At 47.1% G+C, this 20186-nt stretch overlaps 1 protein-coding gene across 3 annotated transcripts in view; it reads right to left on the reverse strand.

Annotated features, from left to right (window-relative positions):
* Nucleotides 1-17575, reverse strand: part of LOC149363673 (solute carrier family 35 member G1-like) — a 66898-nt gene extending 49323 nt beyond the window's left edge. For 2 of the 3 annotated variants that reach the window (XM_089573646.1, XM_089573644.1), the window contains exon 1: nt 1467-2414. The gene's annotated coding sequence lies outside the window, so the exon portion shown is untranslated. Of the gene's footprint in view, nt 1-1466; nt 2415-14032; nt 14262-17421 lie in introns of those variants that run through there. The other variant, XM_089573645.1, reaches the window with a different exon arrangement.
* Nucleotides 17576-20186: the final 2611 nt, after the last annotated feature.

Raw genomic sequence — 20186 nt, forward strand, 5'->3', positions numbered from 1 at the left:
CGTGATTATATCGACGTCTGCGTTATTTCGAAGCAATTTTGACATTTTTGTCTATAATTAATTAACTAATTATTCTACAGTCATCAAACGCGGCTTCTAGGTTCATTTTTTGCTCCTCTAACTCAAGCAACCATTCGTTTTCTCCTATCTTTTTGGTTCCCGAGTTAACACGCTGCCAAAGGTGTGACACCCTCTGCTAACGGTCGACAGTATGAGCCATTAAAGGCTTTCGCCTTAATAGCTGTGCTCAGCGCTCATTCCATGTACCTTTGTTGTGCCGACCGTGCATCAAGTTATATGTGCAGTCATGAGCAATACTAGAAGAAACAAAATTAGAGCATTAATTTATTGATTACTCCATAATTATGTGTGACGAGCACAGTTTTTTTCTGTTTTCTACTTTCCCTTTTGGCACATAACACTCTGAAGTCATTATCAAAATCAAAGGAGAAATAAGCTGGTAATTCGCAATTTCGTGTGAAGAATCTGTTCCCTTTCATACTGCTCACGACTGTACATGCTCTGCACGACTTGACCGTGCTCTCCTGTATGTTGCATACCTTGCTATCCACTGTAATGCGAGCCCTCCTCAGCTCAGTTCGCTGCAATGCGAAGAAAGTCTACAAACGCAGCGGAAAATTCGGCCTGCTGTTTTAGGAATACCAGTTAATCTTATGCAACCTCGTGTAAATTGTTGTAAACGCATACCAGTGCATGTGCACTAAAGGGCCTTTATATTTTTTTCTGCATTAGAAGCTTGTCAAATAAAGAAAGACAAAGGTGACTGAGTGTCGCGGACAACTCAGATACGAACGGCAAAATATAGCCTTCATATGTAAACGTGAAAACGAGTAGATTTCAGACGATCGAACTTTAAAAATAGGACAGGCTCGCATTTCTTAACGTAAACTACGATAGCGTTCCTTCGAAGTGCGAAATGAGCTGACTTCCGTTAACCAAAGCCTTTTTCATCTTGCAGTGCCACTCGCGCTGTCCTTTTTCTGTTTCCACTGTCTGCGATACTAAAACTTATATAGTTAACACTGAAATGCATTCTTATGAGCTCACCGACAGAAGATTGCATGCTACTGTATTAGTCACCGGATTATTGCAAACGAAAACCGTAACTGCCCGATTTTCATCCTTCCGTGGAACCGTCCGGGGGACATAGTAATAATGCTGCGTAGTATAGATGCTAGACGAAATGATACTGTGCGGCTCTGCAACAAATGCAAGTATTAGAACGGCGCAGTACACAACACGTGCTTGGCTTTGGATGTTGTTTTTCATAAACGGGCTTGAGGTTCTTAAAGACGATGCGTTTTTTTTTTTACCTTCGGGGATAAAAAGATTACAAAGCGATTACAAAGATTACAGACACTCTACGGGGCAGAAAGAGAACCGTATAGTGAGTAGCGTAAGCCAAAAGTTTTTAATGGACAAAGATGACACAGGGAAAGGCTTACCTTCTTGAAAAGGGCGCGCTGTGTCCTTTACGAAGGGGAACTTCCGGTCGATCTTCCCAAGTAGCGAATGTGGCAGTCAACGGTAAGCTCTCTGGCTGCTTGTTTTCCCTTTCATAAAACACTTCAACACATTCAGTTCACACATCTAATTCTAGAACCACAATACACGCAGTGGCGAGTCGTACGCAGCAGGATATTCACGCATTTCCATCTGAAGCTTCCGTGTATTGTCACGACCACTTTGCTGTTTCGAAGCCGTGCGACTTCGATGCTGTCATCCCACTCTTCGGCAATGCTTCACAGTGCTTCGCGTGATACACGAATACCACAAAAAAGGTAGAGCTTAGTCCGCTTTGAACCTTATACCTTGCGAAGTCTGCGATTCAGTTCCTCTCCCGCACTTCTTCTAGGGCGCGAAGCGCAAGGCACAGGAGGCAGCCTACCTCGGAGGAAAACTCAGAAATCACCCGTCGAGGCCAAAAATCACGTTACAAGAAGAGAGCGTCACGACGTTGTTTGATAGAACGCCTTCAGCTTCCTTCACACATTCGCACAAACGATGTACTTACTAGCACCCCAATCATCGAATGCGCGGCACGGTGCTCCTTGTTTGCTCGCTGCCCCGTTGTATGTAACCTCTTTTCTCCGCCGACGTCGACGACACGAGAAAGCTCGTCGTAAATTGATGTGCGTTGGCAGGGCGTTTGCGGGGTGCCCTCGCAGCTGCCGACGGTTACAGTAAAAGGAACAGTGATCGGTTGTTACGAACGTTCGTTATAACGGACACGTGCGCTCGATCGACGGCGTTCTTCGCGCCCTGGCTGCAGGAGGAGACGACACGGTGGCCTCGAGGCACGGGCGGTCGGCGTCGAAGCCTGCGGCTGCGTTTTCCGACCCGCGCGCTATGCGCCGCCGCCGCTGTGATCTTCGGATGTGGCGAGGGGGTCGGGCCGAACACGTGCTGGGTGGGTGTGTGTGTCTGTAGCGGGAGCGAAGTTTGTGGAAAGGAGGCTAGAATGTTGTTTGAAGAGAAGCACACACCCTTCCCCCCAAGCGCCATGCGGAAAGAGCAGATTGTCGCTATGGGTGCGGGAGGGAGGGGGGAGTAGGTGTAGAGGAGATAGGTGTCGCTCACAGCGATTCCGCTTGTACAGCTTGTGCGCTGCGGCAGTGACATCTGGCGATAGGCGTCGGCATTGGAAAGCTGTCGTTGCTTGTTCAACTTACGTGAGAGTGGCATGAGTGCAGAAACAACTGAGCAATGCAAACGAGCCTACCCCCCCCCCCCTTTCCCCTTTATTTTTTCTCGTTATTTGAAAGTAGAGAGACAAACGAGTGTTAACGAATCTCGGGCTTTTCACTGCTCGACTCCTCGTTCGTCAAAAATATCCTTCAACAGAGGCCAAGGAAAGAGGCTTTCTGTGACTTGGCGCGATACTCGAAATTGGTTTTGTTTGGCTTGGTTTATGTGGTTTAACGTCCCAAGGCGACTAAGGCTATGAAAGACGCCGTAGTGGAGGGCTCCGGAAATTTCGACCACCTGGGGTTCTTAAACGTGCACTGACATCGCACAGTACACGGGCCTCTAGAATATCTTCTCCAAGGAAATTCAACCGCCGCGGCCGGGATCGAACCCGCGTCTTTCGGGTCAGCAGTCGAGCACCATAACCACTGAGCCACCGCGGCGGTGCACACTCGAAATTGACAGTATAAGTTGGTGCATATGTCCTGATAAGGTTCGGGCTTTGTGTAGACTCTTAAGCGCTCATGCCGTGTTCCAGATCCACTGGGGTGCAGCTGCTGACAGCTAACACTAAAATGTTCAGCGCGTACATGCGCAGTAGTGTTTCTAACAGAGTCAGGCGTGAGCGATTCGTATGGCACCCTTATTTATGCCGGGCCAGCTGTGAGCACGGTTAAAACAAGCGAAGCGCGCTCTATTTAGTTTCGTACACCTGCGATTGTCAACGCACTCAGCGTAGTGCAGGTATGGTTGACTATTTCCGGATCACGAAACGCGGAAAGAGGGGAAATGCACTGAAAATACCTCTTCGAGTTTCCTCCCCTGCAAAACGAATTGAGTTATGCAGTACGAAATGTTTTATTCCGGAACATACGCGTATGTTCACTATAGGCCACAGGTCAAAAGCTAAGAAAAATAGCTTGAAAATGTTTGCGACGTTTACAAAAGCCACGTGAAAAAAAAAATACATGCAGTGGTAGCAGGTTCTACACGAGCAGAATGTAAAGTGTCACACACTGGTGGCCAATTACAACATGAACAGCAAAAAATATCCACATACATACTGCAATAATCAGGGGAAATTGTGAAACGTATCAAGAGTGTTACGGGTTATACTGGTTATCGTTGTTTATTTGAGATCTCGCCAACTATTGTGCCAACTATCGTATCGAGACAACGGGCGGAAAGCGCTTCTTATTAAACTTCAGTGTTTGTATGAAAGAGCGGCTTTCTTGATTAGCACACTGTTAAAACTGCGAAGCTCCGTCCTCTGTATGGGTAACCAAGCATTCATGCAGTAATATATTAGATAATAACAGGCTATACACGGTACATAAAATGGCGGCATAGGATGCCTTGTCGCTGGGCCGACACTAACTTCCTTAGTCGCTGTTCCCTAGGAGTCACTTTGTGGTTCCCTCATCGAAAGCTACACCTGCATGCCTCAACGCGCTCGAGAACTTCGATGCGTAAGAGCTTTAGCAATCATTGCTTATCGATACACACCTGCCGAGATTATCATCGAATCCGCAATATCCGATCCCTCTTATGAACACAAATGTTGCACCATTGCCTCACGGCGCGTGTAGTACCTGAAAGAACGAACTATAAGAAATAAAAATGTCTATCATGTGACGGGAAAGAAGAGCAAGTAGTCGAGGTTATTTGTTTCGCTCTTCCCGATTCAGCGTAATCAGAAGTCTGTAACCGTATACACAGACACTCGCTTGCAGATAGACTTGTATGCGTCACACGAGTTCTTCCTTGCTTTTCCAGGAGAGCTGCTTGAAGCCGCCTCGAGCTTTTTTATCGGAATGGAGTGTCTGCCTGGCTTGCCGGCTCTCTCACGAGCGGATGCCGGCGCGCGATAAGCAGCCCACAAGGAGATCGCACCCTCTTGCAAACCGGCGCTCGGTCTTTCTTTTTTATTTTATGCGAAGCATACTAGCCGCACAACCGAGCTCTTCCTTGCTGCGCCGCGCGCGGCCGCGTAGCTACCACTTGACCCACATCGGCGCACCACGTGATATGACGTCACAACAGCTGTGAAAGCTGGGGCTCAACTCGTGCGCTCGCTTGCGGACGCGCAGCCTCCGCCGGCGGTATGCTTCGCATCCTAGGCTTAACCATAAGCTAAGCCAGGCCATTTTTTTGATTTTGGCACATATTTGCCCGCTCTTCTTCAACACACAAGATCCGCCCTCTGTGAGACTGCGACTGCAAGGCTACTGGCCCTTGCTGGGCGCATGGGCAATCTTCGCGAAGAATAAGGTAGAGTCGGTCTACACAACAGCCGTGGCGTTGCATGCGGCGGGAACACTCCTAGCTTGTGCACGTCAACACCCAGCTTCTTCAACCACTGAGAATGCCGAGTTCATGAATATTTTTTACGCAGCCATTGCTCCTCGTTGTCTTCTCGGAAGCCATACGCTCCTTAGAAGGACATGAGGCCAAAAGAGAGGTGGAAGCATGGCTGGTCATCAGAGTCTCTGCAAGTTTGCGTCAGAGTAAGATGAGCGTTTCATATGCTTCTTAGAAGGACGTGAGGCCCAAAGAAGTGCAAGCATGGCTGGTCGCCAGTGTCTACAAGTTTACGTCAGAGTAAGGTGAGCGTTTCCGGCAGCTCGGGTCTGGAGATTAAATGAGGTGCTCATCATCTTCCAAACCAAAATACACTTCGTCTCATCGCACATCCGCTCAGAAAAGTAGTCCCGCTCTTCAGTTTTGATGTCCAGCTTTTGAGGGTAAGCTCGCAAATAGAAGCACTGACAGGTGTTACTGAAATATGCGAACCTGGCTGTCATCATCATCAGCTCTCGTTACATCTACTGCAGAACCAAGGCCTCTCCCACTGATCTCCAATTAGCCTAATTGATCGCCAGCCGTGGCTAGGCCATCGCAAAAAAAAAAGTTGGAGGCTTATCAAGGTTAAGCCCAGTGGATGCGAAGCAACCTTCGTTTTGCATTCTTACTGTTAACGTCCTTAGCGTTTGGAGGCATCTTGACCGCATACACGCCCGGCGCAAAGACGCTGGCGCGGTTGCGGGCACAGAGACTGACGCGACGGCGGGCGCGCGCCGCTTCATCCCTGGCGTGACGTCACATATCACGTGATGCAGCGATGGTGGCGCCGCCGCCGCATCGCGCGGGACGGCGCGAACCGAAGCGTGGAGGCCTCCGCCGGGCGACGTCCGACGGCGCGATATGAGGCCCCATCTGCAGCCGGTGTGACGTCATCACGTGACGTCACATCATGTGATCTCACTTCAAGGTCAATGGTGGCCACCGCCGGGCGTCGCGCGAAGGCCCGAAACCTACGTTAATATGCTTCGCATAAAAATCCTTATGTCATGTGCCAACTAAATCGAGGCGTGATGTCCAGTATGATGAGCGGGAAATGGGCGAGATAGGTTGTTTATATAATCCAAAAGAGATCTGTGGTTTGAGTTTGCAATCACTGCATTACTGATGAGCCACGTGCTCAAGGCGACAGTGCTTATTAGAGCTGGGCCCACTTCCACGAAGTCTAGCCTTGTTCGATTTTTTCAGGAAAAGAAAGGCGCAGTAACTGAATCAGTTTGTCGGCGGACACCTCAACAGCGCCGGGAGCAAAACAGAAAATGCTTCGAATGCGACCGCACTGTCTCATCGAGAGCTCTGTTGCGGGGTTCATTAAAGATACCTCCCTTTCTAATGACACACCTACTCATTAGCGTACAGTCGTAAGGCAACGCACACAGTAGGTTCAGTTTTATTTGCCAGAAGCAACAATGGTGGTGGTGGTGGTGAAAAACATTAATTTTATTATATACAGAGAGGAGTTCGGGAGCTTCCCCTAGTGGGAAGCCTCCATACATACTAGGTGGAGTCCCTAGTCCGGTAGCCCATTGGTCGAAGCCGCCAGCTTAGCCCTCTTGACCAAAGCCTTTTGGGCCTGAAGGTCCGAGCAGCCAAGCAGGGCCGCCTCCCATTCCTCTCTGGTAGGGTTGGGGTGGGGGGAGAGAGCTGAGTTGCGCTGGCAAGCCCAAACCATGTGGAAGGTGTCAGCCGCCTCCCCACAGTGACCTTATGGTCGGAATGTTTCAGTATAGCCGGGCATACAACAGTATTCGGAAAAATTCAGGCGACATTTATTTTATTTATTTTTATTTATCTATTGATACCCTCAGGGTGGCAACTTTACAGAGAGGAGTGGGTTAATACAACGATATCGATAAACACAGCAAAAATTTCACAAGCAACAAATAACGTGAATGCCTGCAATATAAGCGCAACAGTGTTAAGTGACGATCTAAAGTGCCCGAGGCGAAAGCCTTGCCACCAACGAGACGACGGCCGTAGGCACACACGAGGCGGCTATGGGGCGACTTGGACTGGCTAGTCATGACTAATTTGTCATGGTCTATGACTAACTATTCATGATCAGTTAAACACTAACTAGTCATGACTAATTAGTTTATGACTAGTTAGACATGACTAATTAGTCGATGGCTAGTTAGTCATGACTAATTAGTGGAAGATTAACTATTCATGATTGGCTAATGGCTAACAAGTCAGGACTAATTAGTTGATGAATAACTAGTCATGATTGGTTATTGACTAACTAGTCATGGTAGACCAGTCAAGACTGGCTAATGACTAGTTAGTCATGACTTGTGACTAGTAATGATAAGTTACGACTTTCAGTTCAGGTGTAACGGATGGACGTACAGAGGCATGGCCGCGAGATGAGCGCTTAAAGGCTTTCGCCTGAAGAAGTCGGAGGAGCACCACTCGTGGCCCGCCGCGCATAAACCACGAAGGGTCGTTGGTTCGAGTGTGTTGAGGGGCATGTACAGTCAACGCGTTGTGGTGTATATGACATAGAAAAGTACGATTAGGATATGTAATCAGGTTGCAGTAATTAAAAAATAAAACCGAACATAAATGTGCTAATTAAGCGTCACAAATTACTCAGAAATTAGGTTCATTGGCGTTCAGAGTTGACAACGATGTAGACTTAAACGTCAGAAACAGCATATCCATTAAACCTCTCCCAAAGAACATGCATCCTTCCTACCATGAAGGTAGTAGAATAGTTAGAGCCAAGGCGCTACCGAAGAAATACGAGGGAAGGCAGGATGTGGCGTATGCTGATGTGGCGTCATACTCCGGGGAATATCAAAGCCTTCGCGATAGCGGTCACCACAGAAAAGCGAGAACCAATATCGATAGCTACAGTCAGAGTCAAACACTCCGACGTTGCGGAGGAAGCGGCCGTAGCACTAGCTTTAACGAACCTGAAAATTGAAACCGTTATCATCTATAGTCTGACTATGCCCACTGCAGGGCAAAGGCCTCTCCCATGTCTCTCCAATTAACCCTGTCCTTTCCCAGTTGCTGCCACCCTATCCCCGCAAACATCTTAATCTCATCCGCCAACCTAACTTTCTGCCGCCCCCGCTACGCTTGCCTTCTCTTGGAATCCACTCCGATACCCTTAAGGACCAGCAGTTATCTTGCCTTCGCATTGCATGCCCTCCCCAAGCCCATTTCTTCATTTTCATTTCGACTATGATGTAATTAGCCCGCGTTTGTTTCCTCAACCACTCATCCCGCATCCGGTCTCATAACGTTACATCTATCTTTTTTTCTTTCCATAGCTCACTGCGCTGTCCTGAACTTAAACTGAACCCTTTTCGTTAGCCTCCATGTTTCTACCTCATAGGTAAGTACCGGTAAGATACAGCCGTTTTATGCTTTTCTCTTGAGGGATAGTAGTAAATTGCCACCTGAGAGAACCTGCCACATGCGCTCCACCCCATTCTTATCCTTCTAGTTATTTCCCTCTCATGATTTCCCTTTCATGATTATTTCTCTCAACGTCTACTTGCCCTAAGTAGAAGAAATCTCTCACCAGTTCCAGAACCTCGCTACCAATTGAGAACTGCAGTGCCCTTTCTTGATTGTTGAACATTACTTTGGTTTTCTTCATGTTGATTTTAAGTCCTACTGTCCTGCTGTGCCTGTTTAACTCATTGATAATGTTTCGAAGTTCATGCCCTGAGTGACTTAACAAGGCAATGTCATCAGCGAATCACAGATTACTTAGGTATTCTCCATTAACTTTTATCCGCAACTCTTCGCACTGTAGGCCTCGAAACAACTCCTGTGAACAGGCGGTGAATAGCATTGGTGAGATCGTGTCTGCCTGCCTGACACCCTTCCTTATTGGAATTTCATTGCCGGCTTTACGAAGGACTATGGTAACCGTGCAGTCGCTATAGATATCTTCCAGTATTTTCACGTAACACTCTTCTACACCCTGATTCCGCAATGCCTGCATGACAGCTGAAGTTTCCACTGAGTCAAATGCTTTCTCGTAATCAATGGACGCTATCTATAGGGGTTGGTTATATTCGAGCGCATTTCTGTATCAACGGATTGATATTGTGAATATGGTCTATTGTCGAGTATCCTTTACGAAAGCCTGTCTGATCATTTGGTTGATTGAAGTCTAAGGTTGTGCTTATTTTATTTGCGATTACATTAGTAAATACCTTGTAGGCAACTTACAGGAAGCTGATCGGTCTGTAATTTTTCAAGTCCTTGACGTCTCCTTTCATATGAATTAAGATAATGTTAGCGTTCTTCCAAGCTTCTGGTTCGCTCGAAGACACAAGTCACTGAGTATACGGGGTGGCTAGTTTTTCTAGCACAATCTCCCCTCCCTCCTTCAAGAGATATGCTGTTACTTGATACTCACCAGCTGCTTTCCCCCTTTGCATTGCTCCTAAGGCTTTCTTTACTTCCTTTTTCTTTACTGACGGGGTGTCCCATTGCTGTGCGCTGCTGCCTCTCTCATTAACGTTCTGATTACATTGTATACTGTACAGATTTGTGTAGAACTCTTCGACTACTTGAACTGTCTTATTCACATTGCTAATGACATTGCGCTCTTAGTCTCTTAGCGCATACATCTGATTTTTACCTATGCCTAGTTCCCCCTTCACTGATTTTAGGCTACCTCGTTCTTTTGAGCATGCTCGATTTTCTCTATATTAAACTTCTTTATGTCGGCCACCTTGCGCTTATTTATGAACTTTGATAGCTCTGCTAGTTCTATTTTGTCTTTAGGGTTAGATGCTTTCATGCTTTGGCGTTTCTTAATCAGATTTTTTTGTCTCCTGAGCACGATGTGAGAATAATTGCTCCTGAGATAGCTTGCTGGTATCCGGTCGAACCATTATACCGCCTAATTCTACTGCGCACTCCGTAATGACAGCCGTGAAATTATCGTCCACTGTTTGAACATTAAGGTCGTCTTCCTTAGTTAAAGCCGAATATCTGCTCTGCAGCGATATCCTGAATTCGTCTATTTTCCCTTTTACCGCGAACTAGTTAATGGGCTTCCACTGCCCCAATTTCCTCCGTTCCCTCTTCGGATCTAAGCTAACTCGAGACCTTACCGTTCTGTAGTCGCTACAACGCACCTTTCCGAGGACCTCCAGATCATGCATGACACCAGGGTGAGCGCATAGTATGAAGTCTCTCATTATTAGTCTCACCATTTGAGCTCTTCTATGTCCCCCTCCTGTTTTCTCGTTTGCGGAAGAAGGTATTCATGATCCGTAGTTTATTTCTCTCTGCGAACTCTACCAATAGCTCCCCCCTGCTATACCTGGAGCCTATGCCATAGTCGCCTACCACCTCGTCTCCAGCCTGCTTCTTGCCTACCTTCGCATAGAAGTCATCTACTGGTACAGTGCACTGTGATTTTACTTTGCTCATTGCCGATTTCACGTCTTCATAGAAGCTTGCAATGATCTCGTCATCATGGCTTGATGTAGACGCGTAGGCCTGCACCACCTTCAGTTTGTGCCTCTTATTAAGCCTAATTATGATAGCTGCCACCCTCTCGTTAACATTATAAAACTCCTCTATGCTGCCAGCTATATCCTGATTGATGAAGAGTCCCACTACTAGTTCTCGTCTGTCCGCTAATTCACGATATAGTTCATGCCCGCCCCATAAAACGCTATATACGTTCATGTGGCCTCCTTACCTCACGAGCCCCGATGATATCCCATTTAATGCCCTCTAGTTCTTCTAATGGCACTGCTTGTCTAGCCTCACTGGATAAGGTTCCAGCGTTAAACGTTGCCAGGTTCAGTTGGCAACGGCAACCTGCCCGAAGCCAAAGATTCTTAGCGCCCTCCGCTGCTTCACAGACTTAACCATCGCCATGGTCAGCTGCTGCGCAGCTGCTGTGGACTGAGGGCCGAGGTTTAATTGGTGCATTCATATAGGAGGTTGTGGCCAAGTGCTACACCAGGCTGGAAGAATCCAGTTCTGGTGATGGAGTGCGTTGTCGGTTCTGGTCACCGAGGCCAAACCGCGCCCTAGGCCTGGTTATGTGATTCCATCAACACGCGGAGTTTTTTTTTTTGCAAACCCGGTGGAGAACTCAGCGGCACCGGGGCTCGAACCCCGGTCCTCTTGCACGCGAGGCGGATGCTCTACCACGACGACATCGGTGCAACTCGAAACCGTCATAAGTGAGTTCCAAACTGCCATTCAATAACTAACTACTCGAGAGCAGGAATCTCAAAAACCTCTCTCAAAAATCCTCCAAAACTACACTGGAAAAAGGGGTGCGTGGTAATGACCTGAGTACCGGCTTACGCTGGCAACCCTGGCAACGAGGCAGCTCACAATATGGCTCGAGGATCTATCGGCCGAGCCGTGAGCAGCGACTCGAGCCCATAATGCACAGAGGAAGGTCTCATCAGCTACCAGGAAATCAGCCAACACTTGAAGTTAGCGAGACAGACGCTACCCCCACCTCACAAAAATCTCATCAAAGCTCAACAGGATAGGTGCAGACAACTCCAAACCACTCTCCCAAACCAGGTAAGAATGCACCGCATCAACCCCGGTGAATTTGAACCTTAATGCTCAAAATCATGGCCAGATAGCCACGATGGAACACATGTTTTGGGACCATCGCACAGACCTAGCGACCAAAGAACTCCAGAAGCTTGTAGGCTCGCAAAAGTGGGAGACCCTGCTGGCCAGCTGTAATCCGGAAGTACAAGTCCGTGTCACAGCATGAGCTCAAGATCAGGGCCATCTGGTGTGGTCGACAGAGACCATCACTCTCAGCACCGATATTGAAGTTTTATGACTGAATGACTGTGGACTATGTTGACTTAAAGGAAAGGAGAGGGGCATAACTGGTTCCCTGGGTTAGTAGACACCTCAATCGCTCTTCGAGGTACTTGTCGCTGGTGTCCACCTGCAAAAACCGTGCTTTCGCACAATATTTCGTGCTTACAGTAGGATACAACTAAAAAAAATCTCTGCCTCTCCCGTAACCGAGAGTAGAGTAAGCATGAAATGTTTACGGGCCTAATGTCATCTCGGTGGACACCCGAACCGCACCGTACAGGAAGGGAGGAACGCCACCACCCGTTCAGCGCGATGCCTTGCCATTTGAATGCAAGGTTTTTTGAGGAAAGGAAATGGCGCAGTAATTCTCTGCCATCTCGGTGGACACCCGAACCGCACCGTAATGGAAGGGAGGAACGCCACCACCCGTTCGGCGCGATGCCTTGCCCTTTGAACGCAGCGCTTCTCCCCCCGGGCCCCTGTGCGCCTGCGCGGCTTTGCTTCGATGCGCGAAGCCCCTAAGAGATCACGTGTGACAACGAAGTGTATCGTGGCATTTATGTGCTTTTTGCACGCGTTATTAGAAATCGGAAATTATAATTCCGTGCATTATCAAACGCACAGCGACTGATATCTTGATAAACATTGAGAAGGCACTGGCAGCAGTTATTTTTTGTGACTCCTTTGTAGACCAACCGGCGCTTGCATGCCGATCGCGTAGGAGGGCTTACAGAGTCTCGTTAAATCTCGTTAAGTCTCGTATGGTGCCCGGATGTTCTCGTTTCAGAGCCTGGATGACTGGAATTCAGTGCCCGGATGATGGCTCTCGGTCTCGGCGTGACGTCACCACACTGCCGACAACGGGGGCTAAAAGCATTTCATGCTTAAAAACAGCAGCGGTTAACACTGGGCCGTGGTCCGCAGCGTACTGTATTACACCGCTAGCCAGCCACAGAAGTAAACGAAATCAGCTTTTAATGCTTAATTGTGTGAAACAAATCAGGCATCAAAATTCTGCAGCTTATAGCATTTTTCTTGCGATTGAACTTCTTGTTAGGTCACAAGAAAAGTTTTAGCAACGGACTACTTTTTTGTCGTGGATGAATTCTGTGCGGCGGCACTGAATGTGGGAGCAACTTCATTGCCGACAAGTTGTATCCGTCTATAGTAATGGCGGAGTCCTTGTGACGCACAGCCACGCACGCGGATCTTCACCTTCGCGTTCGAAACACAATGCGAGCCACTTCAGCGTAAAAATAAGCTTGGAACGAATGCCTACAGTTCTCCATTAAAGTAAGAACGTAGGATGCATAGCAGGAGTCATTAGTGGCAAGGAGGTGAGGTCGACTGACTAAACACAGCAGCATCCTTGTGCACGTGCTCGTGCATTTATGAGAAATAAATAAACACACACGCGGGCCATGCAGCGTCCTGCACGCTTACGCAACGTCTCGCCAGCCTCCCTCGCCCAATTAAAGAACAATGAGGGAAAGATCAAGGGCGCGTCGATTTGACGGCGACGGCCAGTGTCGTCAGCCCGGTGATCACGCGAAGGCAACGCCGCCCTCTGTCGCTGTCTTCGCTTGCCCAATAGTTGCATGCAGTGCTCGCGGCGCAGAGCGACTAAGGCGATCCCGCTGAAGCTTGCAACTCCGACTCAAAGCGCGAAGCATTCTAAATCTCTGTAGCTCAGCATACAGAAGGGGCGGAATTATGGAAGACTAAGATTGGATGTGTTGGCTGCGAGGCTGGTCGGGGCTCGATATTCGCGGTGCATTCATTTATTCGCTGAAAGCAGAGGGTTAAGAGTGATTCTGCAAATCTCAAAGAACGTTTCCCGCTCAAAGAGGAAGGGAAAGGGGATAAATCCGTCCACGGCTCTTTCGTTATTTCTCTTTTTGAGGCGCATATGGTTTATAGCATGGTAGTCTATGTGTACCTAGGCGAAACCATCCATAACATAGTATATATTCATAATCACGACTTCTGCAAACGCTTATAACTTTTCACGGTTGATACCGCTCTGCAGCCAGCGTTTTCGTACCGAGACTTGTCCATATATGTTATAGTAAATGTAAGATAAAGCAAAGCTTCGTTGTCGCGAAGGGTTGGAGTCAATAGTTTAATGTGTTAGCTCCCGTTGTTCGAACACACCACGAACATCACGACTTACCTGCTGCTGCACAGAACTGGGCCGATACTAGGCCTAGCTGACGAAGGGCTGCCGGCGGTAGCTACGGCGTCTTGGCAGCAGTGACGGCGCTCGGGAAGAGCGGGCATTGTTTAGGCGCGGCAGTGGCGTCGGCGAGGCAAGCGGCCCTGCGATATGCCCCTGCATCATCGGCTCGTGACTGTGCGAAGGTGCTGGGAGATAACGGTGCGTACTCCTCTTCTTAATTCCCCTGCGATTACAAGTTACGTTAAAAAAAAAAGGCTTAAGGGGGCCGTTCCTGGCGCTTCCATCATCCACGTGCGTTCTACAATGTTTACTCTGTCAAGCAGATTGAGGAAAAAGGTGATAAGAAAGCCGAATGAAGTGAAAAAGTAAAGAGCAGCAAGTCTGATTCACTCGGTGTCATCCGCCTTTAGAAAGAGTTCTGAATCCGGGAGATTTTCGTTCACGCGCCATGCAGTACATAGTTGATGTAGCTTTCGATATGAAAGGTGAAACCTGTAGTGAGAAGTGCAGATTATCATTTAGCACGTTTACTCACAAGTGATGACACATACCTGATCCGTTTTGGAGATTTTACCTTGCGTACAACGCACGAAGGTGGCATCGCAGGGCATGAGAACGCGAGTGGCTCTTTGTCATATGTGGCTCCTTGCTTTAAGTGCCTTAACATTGTAGCTTAATCCTTAAGCAATCCGAAACCAAGCTCGAAAGCAGAAGTTTGAAACCGGAACTCCGAGAGCGTTTAACTCGTGAACGTCGTTCACAATCGTCTGATATTAGCAAAAAGAGCCCAAATCAGTATGCTAAACGTAAGGAAATATGCTTAAAGTAATAAAAATATGCGTAAGACATTCATATAATTATTTGCTCTGCCGCAGTTCTAGTGATTCAAGTTCAAACTTTGTCCATCCTTGTCAGCGAGAAAAAACTTCGCTGGCCACAGATGTCTTGTAAGGTGGCGACTTGCTGGTGCGAACCGCTTTTGCTGGCCCGACTTTACACCCCTGACGACACCAGTGGCGCGATCATGTGACCTATTCCCCTCTTCACTCTCTTACCGTGTCATCATAGCCAGCGACACCCAACACAGAAAGGGGCCGGTACTGCATGCGCTGTAAAAATTATACCTGTGTAGCGCGCGCTTTTTCCGGGGCCAGTTTTGACCTGTGTCGACGGTAGCGAGACAATATGGACGAAGAATGTGAATTCGCTTTAGAATTCCTAACAGGGCTAGTGCTGGAGCCACAACGCTTCCATTGAAACCCAGTGGACACTGAAACTCCCTAGGACGTCCTGTGGGCGTTTAGGACATCTGTGGGACACATCCATGGGAGTTTCAGTGCCCGTTGTGAAGCTATGGAGCGGAATGCGAAATTCGCGAAGATGATGCCTAAACGTTGTTTGATTATGTTGCCCTGCGAGCAATCACAGGTACTAAAATTTTTGAGCCTCCTTAGCGTATCAACTCGGCAGACGTAGCGAAGGTCTAATTGAGCAACATCTGCTGTCTTTCAGTCATTGTCTCGGTTAGAAGTCCAAAATTTTGTAAACTGAATTTTTAAGGAGGGAAGCGCTGTCTGGAAATAGGTTCCAGACTATTGCGCTCGCACAGCCAAATGCAGAAATTAAGAAAGCTAAGTTTAAATAAGGACTGTCATAACGCACAGACGGAAAATTATACATTTAGTCATTTTTGGGTGCCGCCGCGGTGGCTCAGTGGTTATGGTGCTCGGCTGCTGACCCGAAAGACGCGGGTTCGATCCCGGCCGCGGCGGTTGAATTTCTTTGGAGGAGAAATTCCAGAGGTCCGTGTACTGTGCGATGTCAGTGCACGTTAAAGAACCCCAGGTGGTCGAAATTTCCGGAGCCCTTCACTACGGCGTCTCTCATAGCCTTAGTCGCTTTGGGACGTTAAACCCCATAAACAAAACCAAACCATTTTTGTGCATTTGTTCAAGATGTAAATATTCAGAATTACAGGCTCGATTTACATGAATGATGAGAACATAAACATCAAGAAAACCCACAGTCACCGAAGCCAAGGGAAGCGTAAGGGGATGTCTTTCCTTGATGTGTGATGCTGATCAACGGGAAGTTAACACTAGAAAAATTTTTACCTGAAAGATGATTGATTAAAAAATTTGCCTGTTACAGTGATGACCACTCTGTGCAGAATTAATTAAAATGGTCAGTAGTGCAACCTAACATTGCGAATCATTCCATAAGTTTATTGCCAAAAGAGTAGGAAACTTGTAAAGGTGATGCGGAAAAGTGATCTGTACGTGTAGCGAGAGATCATATAGCCGGGAGGTTTATAGTGAAGGCTACCTGTGTAAAAAAATGTAAAGTAGAGATGACGTGTTATAGCTAAGAAGAAATGTTCCACTAATGCGATGTGTTGTCATATTTGCAGCTTCCGTACGTATAAGTCGAAGTCGGCGATTTTTAACATATCTGGGTTAACGCGGTCTGAAGAGGTCAGGAACCCATAATCGCCGTTGACAGAGTGGTGCTACACAGGTGCGAGAACCTCGCGACGCCGTTTGCCGAGCGAGGAAGGTTTATTCGATTTCGTATTTACATTATTGCCGCCATCCACAGCGTATGCTCTACTGTCTGCGTCTTTCTCCACTAGATGGTGTGAGCATCCGGCTCCGTGTAGGGAACGCAGCATCGAGGTGTTCTAGCTGTGCATTCGGGCCAGTACGGTACCATACTTCGGGTTCGTACGGTCTGGTGCTGTCGTACGTAAGTGCTGTCACGGACGTTGCCAAACGCCGACTGAAGAGCTGACGACGAAATTAAAAGATATAATTTCCAATCAGGATGACACGCCAGGCTTTGTCGATCATTCACGCAACAAAAGGCAAGTCGGTGCAGCAGAGTAAAAGTACGGAACTGATATACAGAGAAATAAGAGAAAAATAAGAGAAGCGAATGGTGAGAGCGAGTGAAAAAGAAAGCCGAGAAGGATTTCGCTTATGTATTTAGGCTAAAACCTTGAGAAGTGATCAAAAAACAAGGATGATCTAGAAATTAATGGTTCTAATTAAAGGCTAGGAATGGGTTGGTTTGGTTTCTGGGGTTTAACGTCCCAAAGCGACTAAGGCTATGAGGGACGCCGTAGTGGAGGGCTCCGGGAATTTCGACCAACTGGGGTTCTTTTACGTGCACTGACATCGCACAGTACACAAGCCTCTAGAATTTCGTCTAAATTGAAATTCGACTGCAGCGGCGGGGATCAAAAAGACTAGGAATGAATGGAAACAAATTTTGGAAGGAATGTTAAACGAGAGATGTTCTATTAAGAGACATAAAGAAAGGAGCCTTGATTACAGAATAAGCTCGAGTTGAGGATTATTAGGAAAAATTCAGAAGAAATATACCTTGGCAGGATACGTCCATCCGTATAGACGCGGCTCATACCGACGATGATATGAATGCTGGCAGAGCATCTCGAACTAAGATCAAAACTAGCGCTGTAAAAGAGAGAGAGAGAAAGAAAGAAAGAGGGAAAGGAAGAAAGGAAGAAAGAAGGAAAGAAAGGAAGAAAGTCAGAAATAAAGAAACGAAGGAAGAAAGGAAAAAAGGAAGAAAGAAGGAAAGAAAGACAGAAATAAAGAAGGGAAGGAAGAAAGGAAGAAAGAAAGAAAGACAGAAAGACAAAAATAAATAAAGAAAGACAGAAATAAATAAAGAAAGACAGGAAGGAAGGAAGGAAGGAAGGAAGGAAGGAAGGAAGGAAGGAAGGAAGGAGCGTCCTTTTTGAAACGGGGTAGTGACAATTGCCACCATGCTCGGCTTTTTTTTTTCTTTATTTCGCATTCCTGCAGCAGCGCCTCAGAGCGGTTGCCCCACACAACAGCGCTTCTCAAGAGGTGGGGTGTCGGCGCGAGAACTTCATTACGTAGGGACAAAAACACGCCGTCTCGCCACAGATTCTTATCTCGAAACTGACGCCGTTGCGTTATCGAATACGTCATTGTGTACAATGCGTGGTGCAATCTAGGTCAAGGTGCGGGCTCTCTACAAACACCCAGTCGCACAGCGTGGAGGTATGGGGCGCTTTGAAGCCTCTCAGAATGAAAACAGCTTTTTGCTTTCACTGGAAAAGTATTGGCGCGGAGGAAACAAGTCGCATGCCAGAGACGACCTAGAAAGCTGACCAGGGATGTGAGAAAAAAGTAGTAGTAGTAGTAGTAGTAGTAGTAGTAGTAGTAGTGGTGGTAGTAGTAGGGGTAAGTAGTAAGTAGTAGTAGTAGTAATAGTAGTAGTAGTAAGTAGTAGTACTAGTAGTAGTAGTTGTAAGTAGTAGTACTAGTAGTAGTAGTAGTAGTAGTAGTAGTAGTAGTAGTAGTAGTAGTAGTAGTTTTGTTCTTGATTCCGCTCGCACAGCCCGCACTAAATGACCTCACCAACTTGGGCTCCAAAATCATCTGATGTGACAGATAAAGCAGAGTACGTTTATTTCAGCTCAACTGCATGTTAATCACAGTGGGGCTGGCATGCGTTCTTACTGTTTACTTTACTCTACTGTAATGACCCAACTGAATATTGCAGCCACAGAAACATATCGCCTTTGCCTAGAATAAAGAGTTTCATGAAATTGACTACCGCAGCGGGTCAGTGCGGCCCTTTTGGATTCGCGGATTTTTTATCCCTTTTGGATGATTTCGTGTTCGTCGTGATCATCACCGCAGTTGCAGCATAGTCAAGGTCTGGCCTAATTCATTTCTTTCCGAAGCCGTCGGAACTAATGGAACAAACTACCTGCAGTATTAATAACATAAATGGCTCCATGATCATCAAGAGTGTGTTTGGCAACGAAATATCATTATGCTGTACAACTTAGTTTCTTTTGTTGTCGCCGTTGTATTTTATGCAGGTTGTTGACGGATTTCAGCCATTGTCTAGAGTGTGTTGTAAATGAATTAAATAAAGAAAGCTCAGTGGCACTTGCTTGGGCGACACGACGGAAATGCGTGAGCCGTCGCCGTTGTAAACTACGCTCTTTGAACACAAACCCATTTTTTAAAATGTTTTTGGCGTCTTGGTTCTCGTCATCTTCTTTTAACGCCCCGACATCGGTCATTCTCTATTTTACATTCACAGATCACTGGTAGTTCCCATACCACTGCTATGCCCTGCAATGGCGGGTGCTGCCACCTGTGGGGATTGTGAGGAACAGATTGCTCTTCCCTAGCAACTTCTCGGAACCGATAAATAATTTAACTGCCACCCGCCACGGTGGGCAGTTTGCTCACAATCACGTCGGCAGGCTTCATTTCGAGGGCTTCACCTAGAGCATCACATTACTCTGTTACCGTATTTTCGGGTGTATAAGACGCACCCTTGTATAAGACGCACCCGCCATTATGCAGGCTGTCATTGAAAAAGTTGGTATATAAGACGCACCCGTGTATAAGACGCACCCCAGTTTACCCAGTTAGGCCAGTAAGACTTAATTATATACGCTTGCGCGACCATCGTGATATGCACCGTAGCTGTGAGAAATTCGTAAGCAACGCTGAGTGATCGAAAAAGGCAACACTCATGCCATACCCGCCCAAGTTTGAAGGAAAAACACGAAATGAAGGAAAACACGAAAATGAAGGAAATGAAGGAAAAATGAAGGAAAATACGAAAGAGCTCTCCCATATGTTCATAACAACATTTTATTTCTACTTAAAACCTTCGAAGCCTTCATCTTGGGATGCCACTTTCTTCGCGACGTGTCCCTCTAATGCTCACGCATTAATAAATACGGTTATAATTATAAATACCCAAATAACATAACAGTTTATATCCTATGTTGCAACGAAAAATATTCCATATAAAATGCTGCCATAAAAAGTGTTATCCAGGTTATTCATGAGCCATAAGGAGCACGTGGAGCCATGAGCCAAGGCTCTCCAGAATTTGTCGCCTGCGGTCACGTGACTTAAACTGAGCAGAAGAGCGAGCCCCTCGAGGTGTGGGACGCGCGTGGCTGCAGTGCAGTTGTCGCTGTTTATTCTAGAGGGGGAGGGGAGCGACAATTATGGAGGTTTTTGAATACTCTGTCCTGATTTTCGCACCTTCGACGTCCCCATTTTCTTTTTTTTTTTTGAGCTTGGAGGAGAGCTATGAAGTCGTGTATTTCACTAATGCT

This window comes from Amblyomma mixtum, chromosome 2 (genome assembly GCF_055824585.1).
Source record: "Amblyomma mixtum isolate Tamu chromosome 2, ASM5582458v1, whole genome shotgun sequence".
In the NCBI taxonomy this organism is placed as follows: Eukaryota; Metazoa; Arthropoda; class Arachnida; order Ixodida; family Ixodidae; genus Amblyomma; species Amblyomma mixtum.